At 43.3% G+C, this 13,827-nt stretch overlaps 1 protein-coding gene across 15 annotated transcripts in view; it reads left to right on the top strand.

The window, feature by feature from the left end:
* Positions 1–4,503: 4,503 nt before the first annotated feature.
* MYO18A (myosin XVIIIA) overlaps positions 4,504–13,827 on the top strand; it is a 350,017-nt gene continuing 340,693 nt past the window's right edge. For all 15 annotated transcript variants that reach the window (XM_088477757.1, XM_088477755.1, XM_088477756.1 and 12 more), the window contains exon 1: positions 4,504–4,600. The gene's annotated coding sequence lies outside the window, so the exon portion shown is untranslated. The remainder of the gene's footprint in view (positions 4,601–13,827) is intronic.

Genomic DNA, 13,827 nt, shown 5'->3' with positions numbered 1-13,827 from the left:
ACGAGGACCAGTCACAGCTAGACCAGAAGATGCAGGACATCTGGAGGAGATTGCCCAGTTTACATCAGTTTCTACACTGCCAATTCCAACAACATCGTGAGGGAGGAGTATATGGCCTATTTCAACGGACCTGGTGCAGTGCCATGGCAGGAGGACTATCTGTGAGATAACTGACTATAGTGGACATTTGGGATTGATCTTAAATGTTTTGTTTATAAAAAAAAAAGGTTTTGGTTTATGAACTTTGTCTCTACTTACCAACACTTCCTCAGACGGTCCACTCACTTCTGCCGCCTCTTCTCCCTCTCGCTCCACCATCAGGACAACAGATTGGCGTTGTGGCTCCTGGTCGCTGATGAAGCTGATCATGTTATAGTACCACAGCCTTGGATGATAGAGGTCGTCGGTGCCCGCTCCGGAACGCTTGGAATCGTCCACTTTCTTCTTCTCCTTGATGTAAACCATACGCAAGTTCTGGATTTTCTGACGGACTGTTTTCAGGGTAGCATCCGATACAAACTTTTTGGTGTACTCCAACAACACCTCCAACGCTGCCAATTTTTGGGACTTATCATGGTACTGTCTACAGCTTATCCGCCATAGACATTTTTTGGACTGCAGGATCTCAAGGAATCCTTTTACAAATTCTCGCTCGCTATCCATAGACATTTCTAGGAAGGATAAAAATATGGACAATTTTGGGAATAATTGTAAATAGTTTTCTGATTTTTAATATTGATTTTTACATTTTTAAGTGTTTATTCATGTTATGTTGTTTTAATGATTTTTTTTTTTCTTACAGGATTTTAATATGTTTGTTATGGTATTTTAATGTTTTTTCTTACAGGATTTTAATGTTTGGTATGGTATTTTAATATTTTTTTTTCATACAGGATTTTAATATGTTTGTTATGGTATTTTAATGTTTTTTTCTTACAGGATTTTAATGTTTTTATGGCATTTTAATGTTTTTTTTCTTACAGGATTTTAATGTTTTTTATGGTATTTTAATGTTTTTTTACAGGATTTTAATGTTTGTTTATGATGTTGCAATATATATGTTTATGTTGCTGTAATATATTTGTTTATGTTGCTGTATTATATGTTTATGTTGTTGTAATATATTTGTTTATGTTGCTGTAATATACTTGTTTATGGTTTTTAATAATTTTGTGGGTTTTTTTATATTTTCTAGGTATTTATTAGGTGGGCCATGACATTGGTGGGCATGGCAGGGGCCCAGAACAACTTCCCCATAGATTAATGTTGGAGAAAACTATAGTAGTTCTGTGTATTTTCATTAAATGAAGGCTTTGCTGAAATCCTTCAAAACCAGGGTGTTACCCCTACACCCACAGATATTATACTGTATTAGACCGCTTTCTGAAATTAGAACTCATATAGGCGGGCAGTGGCTGGGTCATTCATTTATAGGTGGTTGGCTGACATTGGTGGGTAGGTTGGTGGGCATGGGAGTATAATGCATGACCCAGCCACCGCCCGCCTCATATATGAGGCGGGCGGTGGCTGGGTCATGCATTTATAGGTGGGTAGCTAACATTGGTGGGTAGGTGGGTGGCACACATTGGTGGGCAGTGGGGTTGCATCAATACAGTAGCAAGTAGCAAAGTAAGAGTCCAGACTTTAGATGTGCAGGCTGAATCGCGTCCTTCTCCTTCAAATCACGATGCTGCACAAGATGGCGATTGGACGTGTACAGGGTCCTGTCAGTCAAAATACACGACATACGATGAATCGTGCGATACATCGTGAGTAAAAAAATACTCACGATCGGCACCGCATCGTGTCCCAGATTGGCAAATTTGCTCTACAGCACGGTATCTTGGCGTGCGATCTCTCTGTGTATGCAGCCGCTCACCAGCCAGTCTAAAGACGCCCACTTGCGCACGTCATCTCCAGGAGGTGTATGTAACCATCAGTACATTGGGGACCATCAGAAGCGAACGCAGCGCTTGTGGTTGACTATACCCTACTGCAAGCACTTCAGTGTAAAATACAACCAAGTGACATGTACTATGATGCTGCTTCTTAATTATGCACCACCAATCCCGTTTTTAATGGCCAGCCCATTACCACCCACACACGGCATCTCCTGTCACTCATTCTGCCGGGCTTTCTATGTGCGGTGAGCGAACTCTTCGCGATTGCTCGCACTGGTTAGCGCACGTGCACTGCGATGCGTACACATTGCGAACCATCGCCAGCTATGAGCGAACGCTTCCTAGCGAGCGGGTCTGAATTGGGCCCATAGATTGTAAACTCCCCTGGGGTAGGGACTGATGTGAATGGCCAAAATATTCTCTTTAAAGCGCTGTGGAATATGTATGTGCTATATAATTAACTGTTAATAAATAAATAAAATAATAATAAATGTCTATGCAAATGATGCACAATAAGGACCTGGTAAAAAACAATGGCAAAAGAATGCAACAATGGTCATATATATATATACACACACACACACCACATTGGCTATTAGGGGGTGATTCAATTGTTTCAGGCGCTCCATGTTTGGATTCTATACAAATAGGTGCCCAACGGAGCAATTAAATTATTTCTCAGTTCGGGCTTTCATTATTATTATTATCCTTTTTTTTATAATGTGCCACAAAGGTTCCGCAGCGCTTTACACTACACAGTACATAAATGAGCACACAAGAAAAACAGTTATTAGCAGTACAAAACAATGCAGGACAAGGTTTATAAACACTGCTGCATAACATAAGCAGCAGGGCGTCAGCAACCAAGTGTTAGGGTGCCAATTGGGGAGTTAGGAGTAGTACATGATAGTATAAGTAGGTATTTCCAGGGACGTATCTATAATGGGTGCAGGGTGTGCGGGGAACACGGGCCCCTGGGTCCAGGGGGGCCCCGCACACCCTGCACCCATAATATTACTTACCTCTTCGGAGACCCATGTCAGTGCGGGGGTTCGGTGCTGTAAAACAACTGGAAAATGGCCGCGGCGGCCATGTTCCCGTCGTTTGCACATGTGCAGTACAGGGAAAATGGCCACCGCGGCCATTTTCCCGGTGACCTGTGCATACACTATAGACACTGGGCACACTTTAGTACCCAGAGTCTATAACTCCGGCGCTGGCCACGCACAGCTCAGTGCGCTGCTGGCCGCCGGGCGGAGAGGAGGGGGCCGTGTCGGAGACTGCACACGGGCCCCCTCCTCTCTAGAAACGCCCCTGGGTATTTCATTAGTATTCAATGCACCTAAAAGCCACACGTTTAACCGCACAAAGCGGCTAAGCCCGTCTAAAGTAGTGGTTATGGGCTACCGTCTAACGGTGGTTTGGGCACCCAAACAACAGACTTTGCACACATTTCTTCATGCACCACAGGAGGCTGCGAGAAGAAATGTGTCCCCCTGTAGCTTTAGGCGTCCGAACGGAGCAACAATTGAATTGCTCCGTAGGCCACCCAATCGTATAGACGTCCAGCAGAGGCCCAGAACAACTTCCCCATAGATCAGTGGTTCCCAAACTATGTGCCGTGGCACCCTGGGGTGCCTCGGGACGCTTACAGGGGTGCCTCAGGTTGGTGGTCTAGCACCAAATCAAATTATTTATTGTCAATGTACTGTAAATATGTGGACAAACCTGTCTACTACCACATAACTGAACCTAAGGATGGCAAGTAAGCACAATTAACTTCATTTAGTTATTTTTTCTGAATTTATCAATAAAAAACTTTTGGCTTAGGGGTGCCATGAAAACAATTCTGATACTCTAGGGCGCCGTGATTCAAAACGTTTGGGAACCACTGGCATAGATTAATGTTGGAGAAAACTCTAGTAGTTCTGTGTATTTTCATTAAAATGAAGGCTTCGCTGAAATCATTCCAAACCAGGGTGACAGATATCATACTGTATTAGACCGGTTTCTGAATTAGAACTCACATACACCACCAAATGGCCCTAGGATGTAGTATTGTGAATGTATTTGTTAACAAAGATTAAAAACGAGTACATAAAATAGTATTACAAATAAATGCAAATGACAATGACCTGGGACGGCTCCTGCCATGCATTATTGGAAGCGGCCACAATGTCTGGAGGACAGGCCCGGACCAACGACTGGAATTGCCCTACGTTGCTGTTATGTCTTGTGAGATATTTATATATTTAACAATTCACTGTATAGTGAGAAGCTACAGAGGTGTAGGCTGTACGGAGCTCCGGTGCGGCCAGTGAGGTGCTGTGGGCACTGGGCAGGCAGGATAACTGTTGCTCTCCCAGCACCTGCGCCACAGGTCTCGAAGATGCCAGGACCGGCTGGAGGAGGCTTAGAGCATGCTGGTACTTATAGTACCACAGCGGCTAAAGCCGCTACACAGTAAAACACACACACACAGCTTTGTTGGCCTGGCCTGGATACGTGAGAGTTAACACAGTCCTTAGTGATCATGTGACGCTATGACATGGTGAGTGGGCGGGGCCACAGTCCTCCATTATTCTAACTAGCTCCCTGGAAAAGCCAGCAGCAGCGGCAGCAGCACTGTGATTGAGGCAGGATCGGGTTGAGCTGTTTAATGCCTCTCATTGTGCCGTGGTGCCGGCGGTCCCCGGGGGGTATGTATGCGCTGTATGCTTCTCTAGTAGAGCTTCACCCTCCCAGCTACTGCACAGCCGCTGCCCGGTGCGTGTTACAGCACTATCCGGGCTTCCTGCAGGGATCTGCAGTCACTGTGCCATTGATGCTGCAGTGATCCGGCCAGTGATACCCTGGCAACATGGGCTGTGTGACAGTGGCTCTGGCTGCATGGGAGTGTACATAGCATGGTGTATGTCAGTCATGTTACTGCCTGGCCCATATCCCCAACTGTCACACCTGCACCCCCCCAACTGTCACACCTGCACCCCCCCAACTGTCACACCTGCACACCCCATCACACCTGCACACCCCCAACTGTCACACCTGCACACCACATCACACCTACACACCACATCCCCAACTGTCACACCTGCACACCACATCACACCTGCACACCACATCCCCAACTGTCACACTTGCTCATCCCCATTTGTCACACACACATATTGGGGCAAATCTAATCAGGTGTGGGTTGGTTCCTGTGAGTGTTAACTCGCACAACAAATTACATTTGCAATCCAATTGGAATTTTTTCTTTTGTGTGCACCGTCCTGAGCAGGTGAAAAAGTAGAGAAAATCTTTATCTTAACAAAATAATGTCTGGACACAGTGCGGAACCACGGGTACACCCCTCCGAATGAATAATCATGCATTTGGAGTGGTTTCAATAGCATAATTTGGCAAATAAAGACCTGCCAGTGTTCAGGTGAATTTCTCTAAAAAGCTCAACACGAGCTGGTAAAGGGTTAAATGATGTGGGACAAGTACAGTATGTGGAGATGTTGTATTGATGGGAGAGGTTTTTTTTTTTTGAACATGCAGATGCGAGGTAAATGTATCTATACCAACTTTTATACAAACTTGTATTAAAATGCAGACAAATTACTATATAGACATTTTTATGTACCCCAAAATGCTGAAAATGCTTTAATTTGCTTGATATAATTTGTTCTAAGTTGTGACTTTTTGGGGGTTCAGGATGGATTCCCCACGTTTTCATGCACTTCTCCCAGTTCACTTTTTGTGGAAGAGTCGCACATCCAAGCGGCAAGTTCGGCAAATTGGCTTTTCTAATTGGATCTTGCATTTTTTGGTACACTCATGCACATGATGTATGTGAGTTTCAGCATGCAAACTAGCACCTAATAGGATTTACCCCATTATTGGAAGTCTTCCAGTTGTCAAGTCACTAGCAAACTTTGTATGAGTGAAATATAATGACCAAGGCCCTCATTCAGAGCCACTCGCAAGCGGCAGTACGCTCGTTCCGAGCGATGTTCGCACATCTGCGCATGCGTACGGTTTTTAGTACGCATGCGCGAACCAGTCAGTGCGGCCGAAAATCGTTGGTACGCAATATAGCGAGGGCCTGCTATTTTGAGTGACAGAATTAGGCGTATGTGGGTGGTAACAGGGGAAGGTGCTTGAAAACGGGGAGTGGAGATCCGAACGCAGGCGTGCTTAAAGGTCAAAACGGGCGTTTTAAGGGAGTGCATATTTAATACAGCAGCGTCATTGACCACGTCACTTGGTTTTTTTTTAACTCAGAACTGCTCGCAAAATAGCGGTTGAAAACACCAACCACAAGAATAGCGAGCAGTTCATACGCTGTACGATGTACTCGATTAATCTAATAAATAGCGGACATGAGTATGGTGCGTGCGGCCAGGGGGCGTTTTTATCAAATAAACGAGCGTATGTTTTGCTCGCTTGTTCAGACTTAGAGGTGGGAACAGACTGCAATTTGCGAACGGATCATTTGAATAGCCACCCCTTGTTTTTGAACGAACGACCACAAATAGCGAACGGCTCTGAATCAGGCCCCAAGTCTGTTAGTCCCCATTGTGACCAAAATCTCAGTCCCCTCTCCAACTGGCTGCTGACTCTGTAACAAACATAATAAATGGTGTTCTAGAGACTAATTCTACAGGTTTGGGTACGGGATGCCGGTGGCCAAAATCCAGACACCTGTCGGTAGGTAGCCTAACCCTCCCTCCCTGGTGCCTAAACCTAACCGGGATTCTGACAGGTATCGAGATTCCGGCATAGGTAATCTAAGCGCCATCATCCCATGTGCCAGGATATTGACCGTATCCTTATCTACATACTGTATTTTATTGATGACAGACAAATTTCTTAAGGTATGCTGCAATTTAATGGGGGATAGTGATGTCAGCGTATAGTGAATGAACCTGTTAGTATATTATAATACAGTTTAGCAGCTGTGGCAGGTTCCCTTAGCTGTCCTTGGGTCTATTTTGGGTCTATTATTATTCTGTACACAATCTTTCTGAGGAATAAATACCACTATTTCCCCCAAATATGTGTGGCCTTGTAAACTAAGTTTTTTTTGTGTTATTTTGATCTGGGACATTCCACCTCCACCCAACCCCATAGCTACAGGTTAAAAGCATTATTACGTTACGGAACTGAACGCAGTGTTTTGCTAGGTGTCATAGTGAAAGGTTATAGTCTAGTATCTCACATTCCTTATCTGTATTCTCTCTTGTTGGTGAGTCTAGTCATTTCAGTTTTGGGGCGGGATGTATGAACATCGCATTTGTGTAGCGGAGTTTATTAATGCCGTGTGCATTTAAATTTGTGACTAAAACTGCAAAGGACAGCTCTTCAGATAACATCATCCTTCTATGTATGCGCGAGCCGTGAGTGACATTGGGATGGTTCCTATTTAATTCCTCTCGGAAAGTTCTGTGAAAAGAAGCCCATAGACTACCATTAGGCAATGCCATCTATAGATGGCGTTGCCTGTCGCGTACAAGCTCCGGAAAGTTATACTCTCCATAGCTGCGTACATATAGGAAATGCAGTTTTGACCACATTTTGCTGACTGCTGGCTCAGTAGGTGATATGGGGGGGCGATCACCCTTTTCGCCCCGCCCTGTATCCGTCACTCCATGCACATGACATAGAAGCCCGTTGCTGGCAGCGATAGGCTGCCAGTAGTTGAGCGGAGGACCCCGCTGGCGAGGAGGATGTTGCTGGATAGCTATGTGACTTGCATTCCCCATAATGCTTTGCCAAATATCTTTAAGATGAATCTGGGGGGTATATGTACTAAAGTGAGAGTTTTTAGAAGTGGAGATGTTGCCCATAGCAACCAATCAGATTCTAGCTATTATCTTCTAGAAGGTGCTAGTTAAATGTTAAGTAGAATCTGATTGGTTGCTATGGGCAACATCTCAACTTCTAATAACGCTCACTTTAGTAAATATACCCCTAGGTGTCCTCTAACTTTCTCTCCAGTTGTCAATTTGTAATTAGTGTATGCTATCTGGTTGAATTCAAATAATTTTAATGTTCTATGGGTATCAGTCATTGAAGATTACTAAAAGGCATGTAATACCCCTTTTCCACCTAAATTCCGGGTCTGACCCGGAGTTAGAACAAAGTTCCTATCCGTATCAGACCTGGAATTTTGCCGGCGACAACTAGGGATATTCCCGAGTCGGCGCCGCTCATACCGGAGTCTGGTCTGCATAGACCCGGCTTTTCCGGAGTGAAAGTGGTCGCTTGGAGATGACGTCATCTCCAAGCGCCACTGAAGCCGGACCAATCGGCCGGCTAGCAGCGCACTCCAGGTCATCGTGACCCGGAATGCGCTGTTCTCACAGCAGGGTTTCACGGGCTACGCCAGTGTTAAACCCTGCTAGTTACCTGGGTTGGATTGTCGGGTCGACCCGGCGATCCAGCCCTCTCCCCTTTTACACCAGGGAGCTGCCCGGGTTAACCCTTCAATAACCCGGGTTTTAGCTCCGGTGTAAAAGGGGTATAATTGACTTTAACACTATCACACTACCTCTTTCTGAGAGACTATCTTTAGTTAAGTCTGATTTCTTTTTTTTTTCTTTTTTTTAATGTCATTTTTCTTAAAACATGAGATGGATTTTGTTCCTGCAAAAATTGTGATAACTGCTGCAGGCGATCTGTAATCGTAGTTGGTACAATATGGTAATATACCAATTAACAAAAATTTGACTGTAAAAATTCTGTAGCCTTCATGTAACCTGTGTTTTTTAAATATTGTACACATTCTACATATTAAGTCAAACCTATGGTATTTTGCTGCAGCTCCCTGCCGTAATTAGCAGACAAACAGGAAATCCGCTGTGCATAGACATTGCCCACCCCCTATAGATTCAACATATCTGAAATAACTGAAATTCTGGGAAGTTCCTAAAGTTTCTGTATATACTGCATAAATACAGTGTACACATTTGTAAGCTTATATAGACATCAAGGGAAAATAATTACACCTCTTCCAGTCTTTTTATTTAATCTCATTGTTCTCTTTCTCCATTTATTATTGGTTTTATACCATATTATGCAGCAGGGGATTTAGTCAGGAAGCCAGCAGTCGGCATTTTCCTACAGTGAAAGCCCAGGGTTAATACCTTCCCTGTCGGGATCTCCATTTGCCGGCCTTCCAGTGTCGGTATTTCATCCGCCGGGCTTAGGTCTGGCGGTATAACATACTGATTCCATACAGCGGATTTACATTGAGTATATAATCATCCACATCGGTCCCTGCCCCATTAGAGCATATAGGGCCAAATATCATAGTGTGAGAGTTTAGAAAATATGAGAGTTTTCTCACACTTTTTAAACTCGACCAATGTAATCTAGTCCGAGAACCGAGCAAACTTGGATGTTTTTCAGACTCAAAAACCTCACGATTTAAAATCTCATCCACATGTTTTCCCCTTTTAAAGATAAAACTCGACTAATGTGAGAGATAACTGCTAAACTCTCACATTTTCTAAACTCTCTCATTTTCTAAACTCTCACCCTATTACATTTGGCCCATAGTCTACACTCTCTTACCATTCACATACACACCCTAGAGTCCATGGGATGTAGTCGGCATCCTGACGCTCACTAGACCGCCTGCGGGAACCCAACGAGTCAAAATGTTGACAACTTCAAACTTTGGGGTCTTCACTAAGCCTTGGAGAGAGAGAGATTTTTCAAATTTCCCTATGTAATTGAGTGACTAATATATTAAGGATCGACTGTAAAAATTCTAATATTTTTATAGGACCTTAACTAGTTTCCATGATGGTGGTAGTGAGTCTGCTTGCAGAGTTCACCATTTAGTACAGTTCCATTACTTGCCTTCCCTTTCCTCTATCGCAGTGTTGGCTAACCTTGACACTCCAGCTGTTGTGGAACTATATATATCCCAGCATGCCCTGCCACAGTTTTAGCATGCCCTAATAGCAAAACTGTAGCAGTGCATGCTGGGTTATGTAGTTCCATAACAGCTGGAGTGTCAAGGTTAGCCAACACTGCTCTATCGCTTGCTGTTTAGCAAATTGAGGAGTGCAGGGAGTAAGTGCACTCACTACAATTGAAAAAAATTCAGCTGCACCTCCGGTGAGGAGTTAATCCCTCCTGATCACCGTCATGTCAGATGGTAGTACAATTTACATCTCTCAATGTTCCCTGGTAAATGTGTCATAAGCTTGGAACAGTACAATAGGTTCTGGGTGTTGCTTACTAGCAAGAGATATATATTACAACATTGGGGTGGGGTCTAATGACATTGGTTGCTTGGCCGGGTGTATAAAGGTCTGAAAATGTGACGAGAGTAGACACAAGTCCTTAAGTGTGTTCATTGCCTGTAGCCTGAAGCCTGTGTTCAGTGTCTCGTGCTGGACCTTGGATTTTGGTGGATAAGCGGTATAAGGTTGCAATGTGTAATAGATAGATCTCACTTCTCCTGCACCCTTCTTTAGTAGTTGCAAAGTGATAATAAACATACTGAATAGCTTAACCAGTAATTACAGTGACTCCATTTTCAGAGAATAGTGTTTTATAGGCTTTTCCAGATCAGGAACTGTGAATGTACCTACGAATACTGATCGATATGAGGAGACTCATGATAATTATTAAAAATTCCAGCAGCCTGAAAAAGAATAAAACTGTGCCCAAATTTCATCCACCATATATTAATTTAATTCCATGAATGCTGATAGTGTGGTCTTCTTCTATTCATCACTATACTGAGGCCTGTGAGCTGAGTGTAGGGCAACACACATCGGTAGCTGTGAGTGTGTATTGTGCTGCCTTTGCAGATAATTTGGTAGTTGTGAAGCAAATTGGGCCATGACCAGTTATCCTTATTAATATTTTATTTTGAAAAATCTATAGTCCTTCAGGACTGCCTGAGTACTCATTCAGTCAATATATAATCTGCAGATCTGTGTGGTTTCACCAACTCTCGCTATGAGGACCCTATTTTGTCATGTTGCCTGGTGCTAAGCCTGACTGAACAGGTCTGCCTGTGTATAGGCAGCCTTAATTAGTGTCACAGATCTATTTTGTAGCGGAGAGAAGGAAATGTAATTGCACTTTATCCTGGCCTATTGCAGACATTCTGAGGTGGGGAAAAAAATTAGCCATGATGTGCCAATCCTGTGAACAGTAACATTGCTCGTTTTCCCTCGCACCCCTTTGAGGTACGCAGGATAAATAGCTATGTTACAGGTACCGTATATTGCAGAAGCGTGAACACTTGACATCACGACTAATTGAATTGACCCCATAGAGTCTTGTGTTGCTTGTCTGATAGGGTTGGGTACAGGAACACCGGAGGTTGGGATCCTGCCAGTCAGGTAAGTGTCCTAACGCTAACCCCTAACCCTCCCCCCCCACAGCTTAACCCTTCCCCTAGTGCCTAAACCTAACCCTTATACTGACCATTGGTACTTCCGGGCTGATATTCTGAGCACCGGAATCCCGCCTCTGGGATGGTAACTGCATCCCGTCTGATACACTATATAATATTGAAATAAGCTGCTGATTTCGTTAGTCGTCAGATATGTAAAAAAAATAGGCATTATTAGGAGAAAAAAAAACAATCACTGGGTAAAAAGGAAAAGTAATTAAGGGGTCTATTTACTAAGCAGTGTTAGGAGACAGAGTGAAAAGTGATAAGGTGCCAGCCAATCCGCTCCCAACTGTCATTTCTCAAACAGTCTGTGACATGACAGTTGGGAGCTGATTGGCTGGCACCTTATCACTTTCTTATCACTTTTCACTTTGTCTCCTAACACTGCTTAATAAATAGACCCCTTAATCTAATTTCCTAATAATGACAAATGTTGCCACAGTTCCAGGAGGATTTCACATACCTGGGCCATTGGATGAGTCTGTATCTGATGCTGTCTTTCCTCAATCTGAAAGATGGTTCACTGTCATTCAACCTGTTGCTGCTTGTCTAGTAGTCTCGTCAGCTCCTGCTCAGATGCGTTAAACCACTTGCAGGCAATACGTCAGCATTTGCTCATCAATAGCACCTTGAGTTTGAAGCAAATTGATTTACAAGTTTGTGAAGGTGTGTCAATGTCATTATAAGAGTTAGATCATTCTTTTGTCATGAAATTAGCAAATGGTTAAATAGTTATATTGTAAAATAGAAACTTCTAAACATAAAAGTGTAATGATTTAAGTTTCTGCTCTTGATCTGTGTTAACACTGCTGTCTAGATTCCTTGCTTTACTTGCACTTAAGACACTAATGACACCTTTAACTATGGAGTTAAAATATATATTTTTTAATTAGCAGTCTATTTTAATGCGTATTGTAAACATTTCTAGGGTTATATTTACTAAAGTGTGGGGTCATAGAAGTGGAGTTGTTGCCCATAGCAACCTATCATATTCTAGCTTGCACCCATGGTTTACAACTACTTAACCTCTTGTTTGATTGGGTATGGTGGAAGACCAGGAAATCCGATGACTCCCATCAAATATGATGTAGTTTGGCAATTCACATGTGTGGCTAAACTGCTTGTGCTTAGTGACTACCGTAACTTGGTGTCAAAGGATATTGATCATCCTCTTCTGTGGTTTAAATCCATACTGCTTCTGGCAAGTAGTCATTAACCTCTTAATCAGCAGGCTCAAGTAGTTGTGTGTCAACCGCTTACCTATTATTTTTGGTAAAATGGTGGAGGAGCCGCAGTGCACCGTGGTCGTCATGGAGGATATTACTGCTTGGTTTTCCTCCTGTATTTCTCTACTTGGAGATATTCACCTCGACTCTGTAAAGAGTAGGGGTAGGATGTACTAAGCATCGCATCAGCGATGCGGTACATCCTGTCTGTCTTCGGGTACATACCACAGTTGATAGGATGACAGAAAATATGAATGGACTAGCTGTTGCCCAAGGCTTTGCCCACGATTAAATCACTTCTGACAACATTTTTATTTTATTTGAGACGTTATTCTTGTATTGCTTTGCATAGGGACCCTGTCGTGGGAGTGGCCCACGTTACCAGCAGCTCTATACAGACTGGTGGCAGCAGCACCTTCTTCACCCACCACTCAAACCAATGTCACTGTGTGCCCTATACACATACTGCTATGTAGCCTATCCTATTCAAGTCAATGCGGACCGAAAGCTCTACTATCCCACCCCTTACCGGCTGCGCGCATGGTGCCACACCTATCTCTTACATTAATAATGTCAATACTTTTTTTTTTTGTTATTGCTTAGCTTTAACTTAATGGATCGAGAATAAAACAAAGTGCAGGTTATTTCTAGGAGCTCCCACTACAAAATAGTGCATGAAAGTTGGTTCGGTAGTTTTTTGCCCCAACAGACAGGCACAAAGTTCTTATTATATTAGTATAGATGAAGGCTGCTAGTGGCCTGTGTGTGTCTTCCATTCCCACTAATAGGCCGGAAGTAAGCTAGAAGTGATCCACTATCTTCACCCAAGAGAAGAACGGCTGAAATATGTCTGAATCGACAACAACACAAAATTGAACTTTGATGCGTTGCTCAACTCACTGGTCAAGCAGCAGGATCTGTTTGTTTCTAGCTGCTTTTTGTTCATGACTTCAAGACACTGTGGGTGCATCTGGCCCTCTAGCCAGATATCCAATTTCTCTGTCTTACCTGTTAGGTAGCCTTCATGACTCTATCCTCGATTTCGGGAATCGTGCACACCTAAAGCTATGTTCCATGTCCTGCTTAGCACAATTGTCTGTTCTTTTGCATCAGAATGAATTTAAGCTGATCATCTGCCAGCCTCATAATGCAGTCTTCAGTTGGGTTAATCTCCTAATATGTCATTTAAATTAATATTCTGTTTTATGGCTGAATCAGCTTGTTTCCCCTATCCACTAAACATGTCCAGGAACAAATAATTATAATTTTTCTCTGTGTAACTCGCTTT

This window comes from Taudactylus pleione, unplaced genomic scaffold (genome assembly GCF_031769625.1).
Source record: "Taudactylus pleione unplaced genomic scaffold, aTauple2 ptg000203l, whole genome shotgun sequence".
Taxonomy (NCBI): Eukaryota; Metazoa; Chordata; class Amphibia; order Anura; family Myobatrachidae; genus Taudactylus; species Taudactylus pleione.
This window is presented reverse-complemented; position numbering and strand designations above follow the sequence as displayed.